The sequence below is a fragment of the Sapajus apella genome, unplaced genomic scaffold (genome assembly GCF_009761245.1).
Source record: "Sapajus apella isolate SASKATOON/1434 unplaced genomic scaffold, GSC_monkey_1.0 scaffold20, whole genome shotgun sequence".
Classification (NCBI taxonomy): Eukaryota; Metazoa; Chordata; class Mammalia; order Primates; family Cebidae; genus Sapajus; species Sapajus apella.
This window is the reverse complement of record NW_022436960.1, coordinates 26,899,235-26,916,934: the sequence shown is the minus strand read 5'-3', so window position 1 is coordinate 26,916,934 and position 17,700 is coordinate 26,899,235. Positions and strand designations below refer to the sequence as shown.

The 17,700-nt window shown below is 44.1% G+C and overlaps 1 protein-coding gene and 1 pseudogene across 3 annotated transcripts in view; one reads left to right on the top strand and one right to left on the bottom strand.

Moving 5' to 3' along the window:
• IFT43 (intraflagellar transport 43) overlaps nt 1-17,700 on the top strand; it is a 98,725-nt gene that overhangs the window by 44,185 nt on the left and 36,840 nt on the right. The window lies entirely within an intron of this gene.
• On the bottom strand, nt 6,972-8,285 carry LOC116557664 (annotated as a pseudogene).

Sequence of the window (17,700 nt, the reverse complement as noted above, 5' to 3'; positions counted from 1 at the left end):
ACTGATTATTATTAGTACTCAGATTGTCCCATGTTTGGGCAGGGAGAACTTCAAGATGGCTCTTATGCCTTTATGCTTTGTTAGTATTTGAGCACATGCTTGTTTTTCAATGCAGGAAGATATTCCAGAATAACTTTGTATTTTCCTTGGAGTCAGCTACTTCTCCAAGGAGACCTGGGTCCTTTTGGTGGAGAACAGTTTTGGAATTCAAGATCTGAATGCACACTCTTCATTACTATTGGATATCTTTGCTTCTAGGCTCTTTTAATAGAACTAGGAAACACATTTAAAAAAATACACTCTATCCTGTAACACACACAAAGTAGTTTTACAGTTACTATACTAATGTCATTCTCAAAAAGAAACTTCCTAAGAAGAGCTCAAGATTTCTTTGTGGTTCTTTTTGTTCTTAAAATATATCACACAAGTTCAGGATACTGTTTTCAGAATTATTTGATGTATTTAAATTATTTCTCATTTAGGTTCAGATATCAATTTAATACACAATTACATTCACTTGTTTCTATTTGTGTTCAATTTTAAAGTTTTTAAAAATCCTTTTTATTTTAATCACCTTTGAATATGTAGAACATTTACACTGATCAAGAGTTAAAGTTGTATAGAAAGATATACTCAGAGATGTTTTCACTCCCATCCTTATCATACCCTCTACCTCATTCCCATCCATTCCCTATAGGTAGTTTCTTTATTAGTTTCTGATTTATCTTTCCTATAATTCTTTTTGGAAAAGTAAACATACACACACACACACACACACACACACACACACATATATATATAATTATATATACAGATATATAAGTTATATATAATTACATATACAGATACATATGTATAAATTATATATATATGTATCTGTATATATGTAAGTTTTTATATTTCTCCTCCTTTGTTTCTATATATTAGGTGTCAGCAAACTGTGGCCCACAGGCTAGCTGCCTATTTTTATAAAGTTTTATTGGAATATAGCCACACCCTTTCATTTTAAAAACTGAGATTGCTGATCCACGTGGAATTTATTTTGATGTATGGTTTTACTTTTTCTAAATAGCTATTGTCCCAGCATCATTTATTTAAAAATCTATCTTTTCCTAGTGATTTGAGAAGCCACCTTTATTGTTCTGAATTTTTGTGTGTACCAGGGTCTCCTTTTGGACTCATTATTCTGTACCAGTGGTCTCTCTATTCCTAGGCTATTACATCTCATGCTGTTTTCCTTATAGACCATAGCAATCGTTTTTAGTGTTAAGCAAAAACAAGAAGGTGATGTTGAAATGCAGGTCTCATCTACTAATGCGAATCTTATGGAGGAGACTTGTTTTCCAAAATTATTAGGGGATTTTAATACTTGTCATATCTGGAATTTATTTTGAAATAAGTAATTAAACTGGATGTGGTGGCTCATGCCTATAATCCCAGCATTTTGGGAGGCTGAGGCAGGTGGATCACAAGGTCAGGAGTTCAAAACCAGCCTGACCAAGATGGTGAAACCCTGTCTCTACCAAAAAATACAAAAATTAGCCAGGCATGGTGGCATGCGCCTGTAATCCCAGCTACTCAGGAGGCTGAGGCAGGAGAATCATTTGCACCCAGAGGGCAGAGGTTGCAGTGAGCTGAGGTCACATCAATGCACTCCAACCTGGGTGACAGAGCAAGACTCCATCTCAAAAAAAGAAAAAAAAATAGGAAAATAAGATAAATCATGTCTGCTTCTTAGAGAACAAAAGATTATCACAGTACTCATTCCTCAGTGAAAACATTAAAGATTTTTCCAGATCAAATCTATTTCCCCTGGAGAGAGAAGCTTTTCCTTGTCATGTGTTACTTTCTGAGATATTCACTTGCTTGGCTTTTCAGTCTGTGGCCGGTTCTGACCCCTCAAAATGTTGAAATGCCCAGAGCTCTTCCTCTTACCTCCTCTCCTCTCTGTCAACACTTACTTTCTGCATGATCTCAACCTGGTCTCATGTTTGACTATCATCTACACAGTGATGACTCCAGAATTTATATTTCCAGCCCAGTTCTTCTCCTGGACGACCATTTGTCTACTTGATGCTTTCAGCTTGAATATGCAACACAAACCTGACATATCCAAATTAGTCTTCTTAATTTCAACCCCTTGTACCCCCTCCCCTAATTGTGCCTCCAAAGTCTTCCCTAGATCTCAGTAAGTGGTGACTCTATCTTCCTAATTGCTCAGATTGTAAACTTTGGGATTATCCCGGCTTCTTCTCTTTATATCAACCCATTCAGTCTGCCAGCAAACCCTGTTAAGTCTGCTGTTCAAATACATCAGTTGTCTGAACTGCCAGAGCTTGGCTGCAGCCACCATCATTTCTGGCACTGGCTCAAGTGAGAACTTCCTGACGAGATTCCGTCTGTGTTATCTCTACATAACCAGAGTGACCCTTTTAAAACAGGCGCAAACCTTTTATGTACCCAGAACCCTGCAATAGCGTGCCACCCAAAGTATAACCCAAAGTCCTTACTATGGCTTACAAGGTCCTACCTGACTTCACTTTACGTAAAGCAGCACCCCTCATCGCTCTGTGGTCCCACTGCCTGCTTTCTTTGTGGCCACCTGACGTATCTGCATGCATGCATACATACTCTCTTTTTCTATCTGCTGTAATGTAAGCTCCACGAGAGGAGACATACTCTTATTTACATACCCACAGGACCTTGCGCAGTGCCTAGTTCATAGTAAGCACTTAGTGACTGTTTATTGAACATAAGAATGAATGATCAGATCAGTATTTTTAAATGGTCACTTTGCTTTCAGTGTGGAAGGTGGAGAGCTGAAATGCTGGGAAGACCTGTTGGGAAGTAATAATCTACATGAAAGATAAGAGCCTAAACCAGGGGTGTGGTGTGACGATGGAAAAGAAAGGAGATGTGGAGACCTTTTGGAGGTAGAATTAATAGAAATGCCATTGGTTGGATGTAGGGCAGAGGGAGGAGTCACTGCGAGGAGCCCCACTTAGGTGTCTGGTTGGTAGTGGTGCCGTGAGAGAGGGAAGGCAGGAGAGACCTGATTTAGGGGCTGATCGTGGGACATGTAGGTAATTTCCACAGCTCAGGAGTTGAGAAGTGAGGTCAAAAAAGAGATGCACTTTGAGTCATCTACAAAAATAGGAGAAGACAAGGACAGATCTTTGGATTTGGCTGTTTGGAAGTTACGAGGAGACTTTGAGAAAGTGGTTACAGTTATTTGTGCTTGAGCAGAAGCCAGATTACAGTAGATTGAAGAGGACATGGGACATGAGGAAGTGGCCAGTAATATAGGATAGTATGAAAAAAGGAAAGGGATGGAACAGTATTTGGAAGAAGAGTCTAGATTAAGAATCATGTCTGTAATATATAAGGAAAGAGTGATTAGAGTTGTAGTAGGGGGTTAATTGATGTAGCAGGACCCTGGAGGGATAGGATAAGACCTTCCAAGAGAGACTGAGTGACCTTGGACAGGAGGAGGGGGCGCGGATAATTTTCCTCCAAGACAGACAGAGCTTGGAAAGGCTGGGTAAGTTATCGAGGAGGATTGAGGGGAATGGGGAATTTAGAGAACTTCCTTTTGATTTGGCTTCTTTTTCTCCCGTTTTTCACAGTGGGAAGACAGACCAACTGTTGGGCTTGTTGAGGCAAAGGAGAGTAGTATCTTGAGATCAAGTAGGACAGATTTAAAACAGAAAAGGAGGCTGACGAGGGATAAGAGGCGACTTTTGAGCTGCTTTGAAGACCTACCTCATTAAGGCTGGAAACATGAGCTCCTATTTGCTGGACGCTCCAGTGAGTACCAGAGTAGAAGATATACTTCCTGTCCTGCAAGAGCTCGAATTCTAATTCAGGAGGCATTTTCATCCATAAAAATCAGGAGTGGCAGAAGGAGCATGTTGGCCAAAGGAGCACATTGTAAATGAGGAACAAGTGAACGAGTGACACTGGTGATGTGATGTCAGAAGGAGAGTAATCGTTATGGTCAGGGAGTAACTTACAGAGGAGGTAGGAGGGAAGCTGGATGAATTTTGATGGTCAGAACAAGGTCATGAAGAAAGCATTCTGGTTTAAGATTTGGTGTTGTGGGAATGATAATAACCTTTTTGTCAGTCTAATTACAGCAGAGAATTGACACCGGAAATAGCGCACTCACCTTAAATTCTTTTTGGATGATAATAACAATGGCACTGTGCTAGGTGCTTGTCTTAATTTGGTTGCTTTAACAAGTTGCCATATACTGGGAGGTTTAAACAACAAACATTTATTTCTCATGATTCTGGAGGTTAGAAATCTGAGATCAGGGTGCTATCACGGTTGGATTCTTGGTGAGGCCATTTTCCGAGTTACGTTCTTAAGTGTCTTTCCTTGGCACATGCATGTAAGGAGTGAGATTTTATGTCTCTTTCTCGTCCCCATCATGAGGGCTCCACCCTCATGATCTCATCTAAACCTAATCAGCTGTGAAAGTCCCACCTCCAAACATCATCACCTTGGCGATTAGGGTTTCAACCTGAGAATTTTGGGGAGACACAATATTCAGCCTATGGCAGCACCTTATATATGCATTACACTAACTTTGCTGGGTAGATTTTGTTCAATAAGGTAGGTATCCCTGTGCAAAGAAGGTAGGAGGAAAGTGTCATCAGTGAGAAGTAGAAGGGCTGTTTATGGAGCTGTTGAGGAGCTCATAGCTAAGGAACATGAGTTTCTGGGTTACCTCAGCTTTGTTTGTATCACACTGCCCAGGCTAGAGAGCAGAACATGTGTCAGCCACCTCACTGCTTAGAGATGTTGGGTGCCAGGGCTAAATTGCTCATCCCTGAGCCACAGAAAGGGCTAAGTTCAGGAATTGCCTGGGGCCTGGGATCACTACCAGTCCTTTCCCCTTGGCATCAGAGTCATGGCTATGCCAGAGAGTCCATCTTGGAGCTGTCCTTGGCTCTGAAGTTGCCCGAGCTAGGACACTTGTGGTGGGTCACTGACTTGGCCATGGGGAATAGAGCTGAAGAGAAAAAGCCAGCTTGGTAAAGAGGGAAGGAAAGGTAGTCTGATTAAGTTTTGTCTCAAAGTGTCTGTTTTTGGGTTTGTCCCTGCATTGATCTGCAAGGGAATGAGGCAAGTAATGGCCCCTCAGGGACTTTCAGGACTTTGCTCTCAATGTCAGCCGTCATTTTCAATCACCCTCTCCCTCCCAGCCATTAATTTTGGCCCAGGATCATGGGGACTTGTCCATCTATCACTCCTAATTGACACTAAATGATCTGTCAGTTTATTGATGAACGGCAGGAGTGGAATTGTCACAATATATTTTACTTTCTAACAACTCCTCCTGACAATTTTACCTTGTCCATCTCTCTCTCCTCACATAAATCTCCATTGGCCGCTCATTCCTTCTCATGGGCTGTTCTGGTGCCAGCCACTTCCACACCATCTGCACGCATCAAGGACACCAAGATGGTGGTAGAACTGCTGTGTGCTGGTCCCGAGGTTATCCCCCTTCCCACCTCCTCTTTTTTTTTCCTCTCTCTTTTTTTAATGGCATAGATGTTCTAAGAATACTAAAGGGCTCTGTCCTCTCCCTCTATGTCATTGCCATACCAGATCTTTTTGCCCTCTTTTTAGCAGCAAGTAGTTAATTCCTATTAGGCTGCGAAAGCGTGAAAAGCAAAAACTCATGGAGCAAGAGGGCTCCGAGATCGGTAAGCACAGTTGCAAACACATATTTTGTCCTCTTAAACCAGCTCTGTTACAGGCTGTCCATCCCCATAGAAGTCAATTTCCCAGAAAGGCGTCACAGAGGGAAGGTTAGCTGGAGCTGCCGCTGGTGTGCCGTGTGCTGCACTGTGGGTGCCGCTGTACCATGATGTGGGCACTCCTTGCCTGTGTCCCTGCCGGGGTAGATCTAGCCAAGGCCCTAGGCTGGTCACCTGTGACAACAAGAAGTCTCATCCATCCACCCCAGTTAGCCATTTATATGTTATTTTTTCATTGCTTCATGTCTTTAAAAAGACAGGGAAGCACTATGTCAGACATTCATAAGGGTGCAGTTATTTAGTCTCAAGAAGGTGTGTCTATGGATGTGAACACGCTTTATCCCGTACGCGGCCAAGGATGAGTAGAGAAGTTCGATGATATATAAACAATGCAATTGATTCCCTTCCTCATACCTTTCCTGTTGCTGCTGGAGATCATTTTTGTTAACTGATAAGGACTGTTTTTGTTTATTAACCATCGTGACATTAGCCTTTGTATCAAAATTAATAATTCCTTAATGTCATCTGATATCCAGGTCATATTGAGTTACTTCCATTGTCTCCAAAAATGTATTTTATAGGTGGATTGAAAAAAGGACAAATCAACGTCCATATATTGCATTTAGTTGTTATATTTCTTTCTTCCTTTTTTTTTTTTTTTTTTGAGCTGGAGTCTCACTCTGTTGCCAGCCTGTAGTGCAGTGTAGATTATAGTGTAGATTGCTCACTATAATCTCCACCTCCCAGGTTCAAGCCATTCTCCCACCTCAGCCTCCTGAGTAGCTGAAACTACAAGTGCGTACCACCATGCCTGACTAATTTTTGTATTTTTAGTAGAGATGGGGTTTCACCATGTTGGCTGGGCTGGTCTTGAACTCCTGACCTCAGGTGATCCTCCCGCCTCAGCCTCCCAAAGTGCTAGGCATTAGCCACCTCGCCTGGCCTAATTGTTATATTTCTTTTTCTTTTTCTTTTTTTTTTTTTTGCAGAGACAAGTAAACATTTATTTTTGTACCTTTCCTCCTCTGTGTATTTCAAGTCTTTCTCACAAGGCCCCAGGAATCACCAGATTCAATTATGTCCCTGGGCTTGTCCACTGCTGCAGGAGTCTTAGGGAGCCTTGTACAAATGCTAGAGTTACTCAATTACCAACATTAAACCCTAGAATAAGAGATGCAGCAAAGCAGAACTCCTTCCTCCATGGAATGTGCTGATTTCAGACGAGGCAGCAGCCAATGTAGAAAACGCTGGAATTTTTCCTTGGAACTGGATTGTGATGAGAGGTGCTTGCAATGTACATAAGCTACTGTTTTTTTCTTTTTTTTCTTTTGAAACAGTTTCGCTTGTTGCCTAGGCTAGAGTGCAATGGTGTGATCTTGGCTCACAGCAACCTCTGCCTCCTGGGTTCAAGCGATTCTCCTGCCTCAGCTTCCCGAGTGGCTGGGATTACAGGCATGCGCCACCATGCCCGCTAATTTTTGTATTTTCAGTAGAGGCAGGGTTTCGCCATGTTGGTCAGGCTGGTCTCGAACTCCCGACCTTAGGTGATCCGCCCTCCTCAGCCTCCCCAAGTACTGGGATTACAGGCATGAGCCACCGTACCTGGCCAGCTACTGTTTTTTCTTTGACCGTTCCTCTCCAGTTTTTAAAGATAAAGCAGGAAATAATCTTCTCTGAAGATACTTGATACAAATTCTCCAAACCCAAAAACACATGCTTCCACTTCATTGATAAAAATTTATTGCAGTTTGGCACCTGGTTCTAGTTCAGCTGGCGGATAAGCTGATTGATGCATTCACCCCGATAGCCAGGTGTGCCCATCTCCTTGAGGAAGCCCACTCTATTTTTGGTAGCATGACGGGCCACTGAGAGGTGGAAAGGGTGCAAGAACCATGAGATCTCCTGGAAATGCTTCCCAAGGAAGGAAATTTCATGAAAGAGGTCTTCCAAGCAAATGACACCAAACTTCCCCAGGTGCTCCTCAATCACAGTGTTGTCTGTCAGAGGGATGGTCTTATTCTTGACCCTGGCTTGTCCACGTTTCAAAATGAGTTCCCGGACAGACTTCAGATTTGGAAATCCCCAGGTCACATAAGGTTCCACTATATGCAGCATTTTTAGGTTCTGGGGAATGACTTTTACAAAGACACCGCTAAAAATTTTCTTTAGGCGAAGTCTTGCAATGGTTCTCTGCACCAGTAAACTCACACCATCAATCCTTTCAATGCGTACGACAAAGGCCAAAGAATGTTTATCTGGCAATTCCAAGGCGTGAGGCTTCACTTCCAGTCGTCTGACACGCACCTTGTCACGTGTCTGCCGCCAGGAATCATGTAGGAATGATTCCAATCGCTTAAACCTGGGCCCTTTTCCTTTCCTCTGCTCCTTCTTTGCCAAAAGTGCCTGCTTTGCCTGAGTGGCTTTGAGGGCTTGATAAGCCTTCCTCTTTTTCAGGAGATCTTCTGGAACCAAAGGGATTTTTCTTTGCTCTTGCTCCGCCATCTTTCCGGTGTAGCAGCTGCTCTAGTTGTTGTATTTCTATAGTCTCTCTTTTATTCTGCAGCAATCGCCACCCCCTATTTTTTCCCCAGTGCCGTTGATCTTTCCTCCCTCCCTTTCTTCCTTCTTTTTTAGAAACAGGGTCTTGTTCTATTCCTCAGGGTAGAGAGCAGTGGCATCATAGCTCACTGCAACCTTGAACTCCTAGGCTCAAGTGATATACTTCTGCCCCAGACTCCCAATTAACTAGGACAGGTGCATGCCACCATGCCTGGCTAAATTTTTTAGAATGTTTTGTAGAGACAGGGTCTTGCTGTGTTGCCCAGGCGGTCATGATGATTTCCTTTTTTAAAGAAACGTGTCCTATAGAGTTTCCCACATTCTGGATTTGAGTCGTTACTTCCTAGTCATGGTGTTTAACTTGTTTCTCTATCCCTCATATTCCCTGTTAAACTGATAATTAGGTGTAGCTCTAAATGGTAGTTCCATTTAGGCCAGTTTGGGCAGGAATACTTGTAAGTGGTGCCGTGTACATCCCACTATATCACCTTGAAGGTACAGGTGTGAGAAAGCACAGGTGTCTGGTCATTCCACTTTGAGCCTGTGATTTACCAGTGGGGGCAGGGCTGTGTGAGTCTCCATTTTATATCCCCATCAGACTCCCTTCTCATGGTTGGAACATCCATTGATGATAGTTGCTAGAGCCATGATTTCATTAAAGGTTGTTGAATGATGATTGTCTAATTTCCATTTATTAACAGAAATTCTTCTGTAATGTACCGTCTCTCACCAGCTAGTTGGTTGCTTGAAATACATTTTATACTTGTAATCCTACCTTTTTCTCCTAGTATTTTTATTTTGAAAAATTTCAAGCCTATAGAAAAGTTGCAATAGTGGTACAGCAAACACCCATGTATACTTTTACCTGGAACAACCAGTTGTTAGTGTTTGCCTAAATCTGACTTCTCCCTTATTCTCTGTGTTTTAAACTTTTAAAAAATTGAACTAATTAAGAGCTGCAGCTGCCTTTGCCTTTGCATTACTATTAATAGTAACAAGCAAATAGTTACTGTGCAAGAGATGTGTGTCTATTTTGTTTGCATCTGGGTCTGTAGGGCTTGGTACACATAGGTGCTCAGTACATATTTGATTAATGAGTAAATTTTGGTCATTTCTTACATAGTTCTAATAATTGAAAAGGGTGTCCCTGGTATGACAGGCAGCTCTGATTTTCAGTAAAGTAGAAGGACTTAATCCTTGACCTTCAGATTTTCATCTGTAAACACAATTTTGCTCATTTAGTTTTCAAGAAACACAAAACAAAACTGAAATATTGAGAACTGATTTTTCCCTTGCTACCCTTAGCCACAAAGAACTTGGAATCGGCATGGCATGACCGGAGTCCTGAACAATGTGTGTGAACAGTTGTGTGATTGTTAACTAAGTCAGTCAGGTACCAGAAATGAGTGTTCAACATTTGGTGAAGTCAAATGGGACTGTTGCATGTGAGATGGTTGAGAAGGAAGGTCTTAGGTAGCTAACTGTGCTCCCGTTTCCAGTGGCTGTGCCTAGAGTTTAGGGGCTATGTCCCCATTTCTGTGGTTTTTGGAGATGCTTGTGTGAACTCTCTGCTTGGACCTCTGTCTCAATTTCACCGTCATGCATTTTGCCCTGCATAGATGGTTTTCTGCCATGTGCCTTCTGAGATTTGGTCAGTTCAGAAAGGATGGCTCTGGGACCCTGTAACATCATATCTTGTTAATGTACATCTTAGATTTGTTTATGCTAGATAGGTTTCCCAAAGTGTAATTTTTTGCTTTGCTCTCAACTTATATTCAGAGCCTGGACAGAAAGATGGTAGAGGAAGAGCTAGGTAAGTTTTTATTTTAATGAACTTAGAGAATCCACAGTTATTTTTAAAAACTGGGTTTCAGCTGCATTGTTTATTGCAGGAAATCATTATATGTTCAGCAAGATTTGAAGATGAAGTGAATAACCCCCAGACTGTGTATTGTGAAGGCTTTAAATATGGCACACATAGATCCATAGGCTAGGGAAGAGGTATGAAGGTGCATCAGCCTTTTTCTCATTGAGGATTTGGGGGAGCACTTTCATGAACTGCTACTTGTGTTGATATAGTGACATTTGATGCAGAGCAAGCAGAGACGTTCTAGGTTATGTTCATTGCAGTTTAAGGCCTCAGATGGCTAGTGACTATTGTCACAAAGCCCATTTACTTAGGCAAATGACTAAGCATGAAATCATTGGACTCTTGCACTTCTCTTGAGTGCCTCCCATTCAAAGGGGACAGCAGTGTGTCCCCACAAGCCCTGCTGCAGCAGCATTTGGATACTTTACTTCCCACTCTGAAAAGCAAAGCAGTCCTCCTGACAAGTAGCCCTGGTCAGCTCTCTCCCTGGAGCAGAAGGGAGCACCCAATGCCCTAGGGAGGTGGCTGGAGAATAGGTAGGGGCTTGAGATGAACTTGTTGCCTATGCATGTGTACCAGGGAGAGGACAGCTGAGACCCAGAGGCCACACATTGTACAAGCCTGCATCTCTAAGGGCCCGTCAGCAGAACTGTTTCCCAACTGCCTGTGGGCTGGACTTGCAGGGAGGCTGCCAAAAGATGGCCAGGTGCAGGCGCAAGCCTTCCCTCCCTGAGAGCCTGCTCCCAGCTTCCTCTCTGGCCTTCAGGTTTTCTTAAATGAAGCAACCCTTGACTTTCACTGTAATTAAAACCAAGAGTGGTTCTACAGTGGGTTCTCTGTACGTCCTGTGAAGGTTTTGACTTTTGGCCTTTACAGTTTCTAGTTTTGCAGAAATGAAAATGCTCTGGTGACTACAGCAGGTCAGTTATTGGAGCCAAGGGTAGCATTGTAAAGTTGGAAGGTCTCAGAGAGTCAGGAGAGAAATGAGCGGCCCACGAAAGTGTCCCTTAAATAACAGCTAAAAGCACAGCCGCCTATGGAATATTCCTTTGTTTTTCTGGACTTGCACAGAGTTAGAGCCAGTCTCATCCAATGTCCTGTCAGATTCTAGTGTTTCTACTAAGTGCTTGCCAGGGTCTGCTTGAACCCCTCCCACTGGGGAACTTGGTAGAAACAGCCCCACTGATTCTGTTTTTTAATAAAAAACAGTTGTACAAGCAAACTGATAGCTCTTTAATGATGTAAAAATTCAAACAAGGCAGATAAAGCTAAATTTGACTAAAACTAGTATTTACTGTGATCCTGGCCATCCCTGCAGAAGTAATTACTGGAATAGTTTGTTGGTGTCTTTTACACACTTCAATACATGTACTTTAAAAAGTATATTTTTTATATATAAACAAATCATATTAAGTGCATTCTGCACCTTACATTCTTTTTTATTCTTGCAGTAAGTACATCCTGGAGATCTTTTAGTTCACGTCTGTTTACCGCAGTTTTCTTACTGCTCCATGATAATCCCGTGGTATGGATGCCCTGTTCCCCTGTTGGTGAACATTCAGTTCTTTCTTTCTTTTTTCTATTTTTGCCATTATCTACCCCCTGAGTTTCTTTAGACAGCTCTAGACTTTAGGAAATTTGCAGCTTCATCCTCAGAAACAGATTCTGGTTTCCAGGGATGTGCTGCAGAACCCGTGTGTGGAGAGCCTACACGCCTTGCCTGTCCAGTTGTTTAGATGAGGACACACACACTCCTATACCCACGTACACACATTATTTATTGTGACTTATTTTACTGGGCACTGTGCTAAACACAGTTATCTTTTTCCTCAAAACAACCCATTGAGTAGGCGTTGTTATTATCCCTGCTTGCAGATGAGGAAACTGATTTTCAAAAAGTTAAGTAACTTCCTCAGAGTCACACAGCTAGCGACTAGCCAGCCAGAATTTGGACCAGGTAAGTCTGATCGTAGGAATCATGGTCTCATTCTCAGCGCTTTGCTGCCTTCTGTTTCTGTTTCCCCTTGACACCTGATACAGCGTCTTTGCCCATGGTAGAGCCTCAGCAGATATTCCCTGAGGGCTATTTTGACAAGAAACCAATATGTTCGGTTTGTGAGAATAATGGCAAGGAGTGCATGCGTGACCTAAGCCCTTCCCAGCTTCCTTTGACCTCGCTTTCTGCAGAGCTGTGCTCCAGCCAGCTGCCTGACCCACCAGAAGAAAGTGAATGCAGAGGATCCAGCCTGCTCTTAGGAGCACTGGCCAAGGCCCTGCCAGCCCTGCCATTAAAAGGCTTAATTAGGCTAGTCATTAAGTTCAATTAAGCATTGGAAATGATTGTCCCTTCTAACCCTGCAGTGCCCTCTAAGAACTGGATCCATTCCCAGGCAGCCTGCTTGGGAACCAGGTTCTAGTTACAGGTGCACCTGTAAAACTGCTTCTGGTTTTGGGGCCTGTGACTTCACTGCTAGACTGAGGACAGAGTAGCCCAGAGCGAGACACTCTAAGTACGTGTTAAATCGGGTTAGGTGTCTGCCTTTGAGGCCATTTCCTAAGTTCATTTCTGAGCCACCTTTTCTTATTGGGCCACCGTTTCCCTGGGTGTCATTAGGAGTCAGGATATCTGCCTGTGCCGTGGGCACAGAGCAGAGCCCTGGGCTGGGTGAGAGGAGAAGAGGTACAGTGTAGCCCTGTGCAACCAGCTCAGTGCCCTTGGCCTCTGTCTCTTCAGCCTTACACAAAAGGGGTCTCAAAGTCCCTCCCCAACTCCAAAAGGATGTGTGAACATCAGAAACATACTTTCTAGATGACTTGCTTGAAACAAGTTCTTTTCGTTTGTGATTTATTTTATTACCTTGAAATGAAACAGTTGACAAGCACTGAGGCGGGGCCAGGGGCCAGGTGAGTAGAGGCAAGAATGAACCGCCACAGTGTGTTTAGGATGAGCACGCCAGACTGCAGAGGGGAGGAGGAGGATAGTTGGGCAGGGTAGAGAAGAGCTCGTATGCAGGGCCTGGAACTCCAGGCAGGCCTTATTTTTTTAGGAAATAGGAGCCATTGCGGTGTTGACAGGCGTGGGACTGGTGGTGCAAGGTATCACACTTTTTTTTTTGAGACAAGCCTCGCTCTGTTACCCAGGCTTGGGTGCAGTGGTGCGATCTTGGCTCACTGCAGCCTCTGCCTCCTGCACTTCTGAATGCCTTTTTGACATGGCACAACCTTGGGGTACTTGCAGATGTAAAAGGAAATCTGTTTCTCCCAATGTAGAGTCCTCTTGGCGCAGTGTGAAAACTGTTTTCTCCTACTGTGCCCTCAGTACTCCGTTTGTATGTGTATAGAAGTTTTTCTCCATCCACCACCCATTTCTGCAGTGGACACCAGCTGGCTGTTCTATGGTTTCCCTCAATTCTGATGCTATCTGCCTGGAGTTAACATCAGATCTCACAGATTCAGAGCTGAGTCCCACAAGACTGGCCTACATTTCCAATGCCAGTTGCAAGCCCTGTGTTATTTCACCTGTGTGTCTGAACCACTGGCTATAATCAAGTGTTCCTATGACCCCCTGTCCAGTTTGATTAATTTGCTAGAGTGGCTCACAACTCAGGGAAACCAGCTTATTACAAAGCATATTTTATTTCTCTTTTTTCTTTTTTGAGACAGAGTCTTACTTGCCCAGGCTAGAGTGCAGTGGCGCTATCTCAGCTCACTGCAACATCCACCTTCTGCCCCATGTGCCTCAGCCCCCTGAGTAGCTGGGATTACAGGCATGTACCACCATGCCCAGCTAACTTTTGTATATTTAGTAGAGACCCAGTTTCACCATGTTGATGAGGCTGGCCTTGATCTCCTGGCCTCAGGTGATCCACCCGCCTGGGCCTCCCAAAGTGCTAGGATTACAGGTATGAGCCACCATGCCAAGCCACGAAGTATATTTTAAAGGATGCAAATGAAGAATATAGGGCAAGGTTTGGAAGGGACCTGATTGTAGGAGCTTCCGTTCCCATGGAGTTGAAGTGTGCCACCCTCCCATCACGTGCAGACATTCTTGCTCTGCAACCCAGAAGCTCTCAGAACCTAGTCCTTTTGGGTGTCTATGGAAGCATCATTGTGTAGACACAATTGATTAAATCATTGGTATTGGCAATCAGCTCAACCTTCAACACATCTCCTTTCCCGAGGTCAGGGAGTGGGTTTCCCTGGCAACCAGCCTCCATTCTGAGGCTGTTCAGAAGCCCCCCTCCATCTATCTCCCATCAGTCATTCATTAGCATACAAAAAGACATATCACTTTGGAGATTCCTAGGATTATAGGAGCTATGTGCCAGGAAACCAAAGATTTACAGTTGGCCTTTAGAACTGAGAAAGTCCACCTGTAGGAGGATTTCCTTCTGCCTCTACCACCCCTGAAACATCAAGGCCAACCCTTCCTCTGCCTCCTCCTCCTGATGCACTTCCACGTAATGGGTAGTAAACATGTTTTTCTTCCTTCCAATTTTCCTCTGGCTTACTTTATTGTAATACAGTATATAGTTAAATAACATACAAAATATGTATTGATTGACTAATTATGTTATTAGTGAGGCTTCCAGTCAATGGTAGGCTGTATGTGGTTAAGTCAGATTTCAACTATATGAGGGGTCAGTGCCCCTAACACCCACATTGTTCAGTGGTCAGCTGTATTTGGATGAAGATCAAACAGATATTTCTCATTCTCAGTCACCGTAACACACTCTTCTTAAGGGCTCACTCATCCTCATTCTTAATAGCAAGTGTTCTGTTCTCTTTTCAGGCTGGACACAGTTGTGGAGAGGGTCTGTTCATCTTTTTCCCCTGGGTTTGCCAGCTTTTTCTCTAGCATATCCTGGCAGTGTTTCTCATTCGCATCCTTAGAATTGTACTCCTCTTGCATCCATGTCAAATCATTGCTTTGTCTTCTGAAACCGTATGTGAAGGTTAACTAATTAGAATTATGTGAGGTGGCTTTTTCCATAGGATATGTATTCCTTCCTGACTAGAGTGAGTTCTCACTTGAGATGTGCTGTCGTAGTTGGAGTTAAAATCTGCAATCAACAGAAAATCCTATTAACAGAGGCTTAAACAGAAAGGAGTTTGTCTCACTAAAGGAGGGGTCCAGGGCTTAGCAGCCCAGGGCTGTAGGTACCTGCAGAGCCAGGAGGGACGGAGCTCTTTCCCTTTCTGTCCCAGCGTCCTTAGCATGTGGGCCCTTGTCACCATGCCCATGCCTCCTGGCTGTGTGATGGCTGCTCTACCGCCAAGCGTCACCTGTTTTCCAGGCAGAAAAAAGAGTGACATGAAAGTGAAGGAGGGGAGGGCTCTTTCTTAGCAAGAATTTGTGTTTTTGGAGGTGAGGGAGAGGAATGTGCTGCATTTTTCTCGTGGGTCAGAAATGAGGTGCATGACTATCCCTCAGTCCCAGAAAGGCTGGGAAACAGATGTTTAGTTGGCTCATTGTCACCCCAAACAAATTGGTATTTGAATCAAGATGTGGGGAGATGGCTTTGGGTGGGTGCCAAGCTATCTTCTGCGGTCTGACCCCATCAAGCTGAGTTTCAGAAGTCACTAGATGAGACTGCCCTACTCTAAAGACTGTGTCATGTGATGTGGAGGGTTAGGTGTGTAGGTAGTGCAGAAACCCTTTCACCTAATTCTAGAAGCTTCCCAGAGGTGGAGAATCCTTCAGAAAGATGTGAAAGCCAGAAAAAGTTGCTTTTTAGACAGGAATAAACAGAAGTGACTGAAATGAAGAAAGGTAACCAAGAGGCAGAAAAAGTAAAACAGGAGATGGAAAAAAAATGAGAGGGCTACCTGCTGAGAAACTGCGAGGTGAATTAATGGTGTTGCGGAAAGCATTGGCCGGCTGGTGGGAAGGCTTTGTGAGCGGGACAAAATGTTTCTCCTGCGGGGCTGCGGGGGAGCCTGTAGATGGGGTCAGCAGGTCAGGTGGCAAGGGCAGGCTGCTGGACTTGCCACTGAGGGTGGCCCGGACAAGTTCAGCAAGGGAGGCAGGAATATGTGTAAGCAGGGGAAGCGGCAGGTCCCCAGAAGCAAAACGTATGAAGCTACTCCCCTGGGCATAGCCAGCACCCATCTCAGGGGTAGCGGTCAGTTACAGGATCGAGGAGGAGAAAGACAGCATCTCAAGCAAGGACAAGCAGCACAGGGAAGAGACAGGATGGGAACCACCACCACACCAGAATAATGACGATGGTAGCAACAGCTACTGTTCACTGAGCGCTTCCTGTGTGCCAAGTTCTATGCAAAATGCTTTGCCTGAATTAACTTATTTGATTCTTGAACAACTTTGTGAAGTAGAATGTGATATTATCACCAGCTTGGCAGAGTTTAAAGTGACTTGTCCAAGAGCATGCAGCTAGTGAATGATGAAACTTGGTTCTAAACCCAGAACCTATGACACTTTGTTCTGAACTTAGAGCTGATTGCTGCTGCTATAACAAAGACTCCTGCTGCCCACAGAGTGGGCAATTTATAAATGATAGAAATGTGTGTCTCACCGTTCTGGAGGCTAGAAAGTCCAAGATCAAGGCACTAGCAGATTCAGTGTCTGGGGAAGGCTACTCTGTACTTCCAAGATAGTGCTTTGTTGCTATGTACTCATCTGGCGGAAGGCAGAAGGGACTAGCTACCCACTAGCCCTTTAGTAAGGGACTAATCCCTTGTGATGGCCTTGTCACCTTCTGAATACCGTGGCATTGAGGATTCAGTTTCAACATCAATTTTGGAGGGGCCACAAATATTCAAGCCGTAGCACCCTCTGACTTTGAGCCGGAGCCCATGCTCAGTATCACGGGCTTCAAGCTAGTTGTTAAAATTGGGGCCCGATACTAGAGCTCAGCACGTACACCTTGGCTGGCCTGATTCTGAGTGACTGAGCCTGGGGTTCCTGGAGTCCTGTCTGACCTGGGGAATAGGAAGGTTGGTTTCTGAGCTCCCTGTGTTTGGAAGGTTTGGCAGGCCTAGGTAGCTATCCTCTTTCCAACTGCTCGGAGCGAAAGGAAATAAGTCATATTAAGCAGGAAGAAAACAAATGGAAATGTTAAGAGCAAGTTAACTGTTTAGGAGAGGAGTATAAAGGGAAGTAACTTTTCTCTGTGCAATTGGGAAAGTTGTAGCAGGTCTGACAATAGCTAAGAAAAAGAAAGACGGACCAAGGAGGAAAATGCCTTAAATTCTTAGGTAGAAAGAGTGTTTGGGTCAACTTTGTTTTGCCTAAAAGTAATTGAAAAAGGGAAGAGGCAGGTCTACCGGCCTGCCCGCCCGCTCGCCTGCCTGCCTCCCCACCTGCCTGCCCGCCTGCCCACTTACCTGCCTGCCTCCCCACCTGCCTGCCCGCCCGCCTGCCTGCCTGCCTGCCTACCTTCCTACTCTGTTCCTTCCCTCGCTTCCCCTTTTTTCTTTACCCTGCCATGTTGTCATTGCAGTTTCCAGACCTGCACACTACATTGTCTTGATTGAGATTTT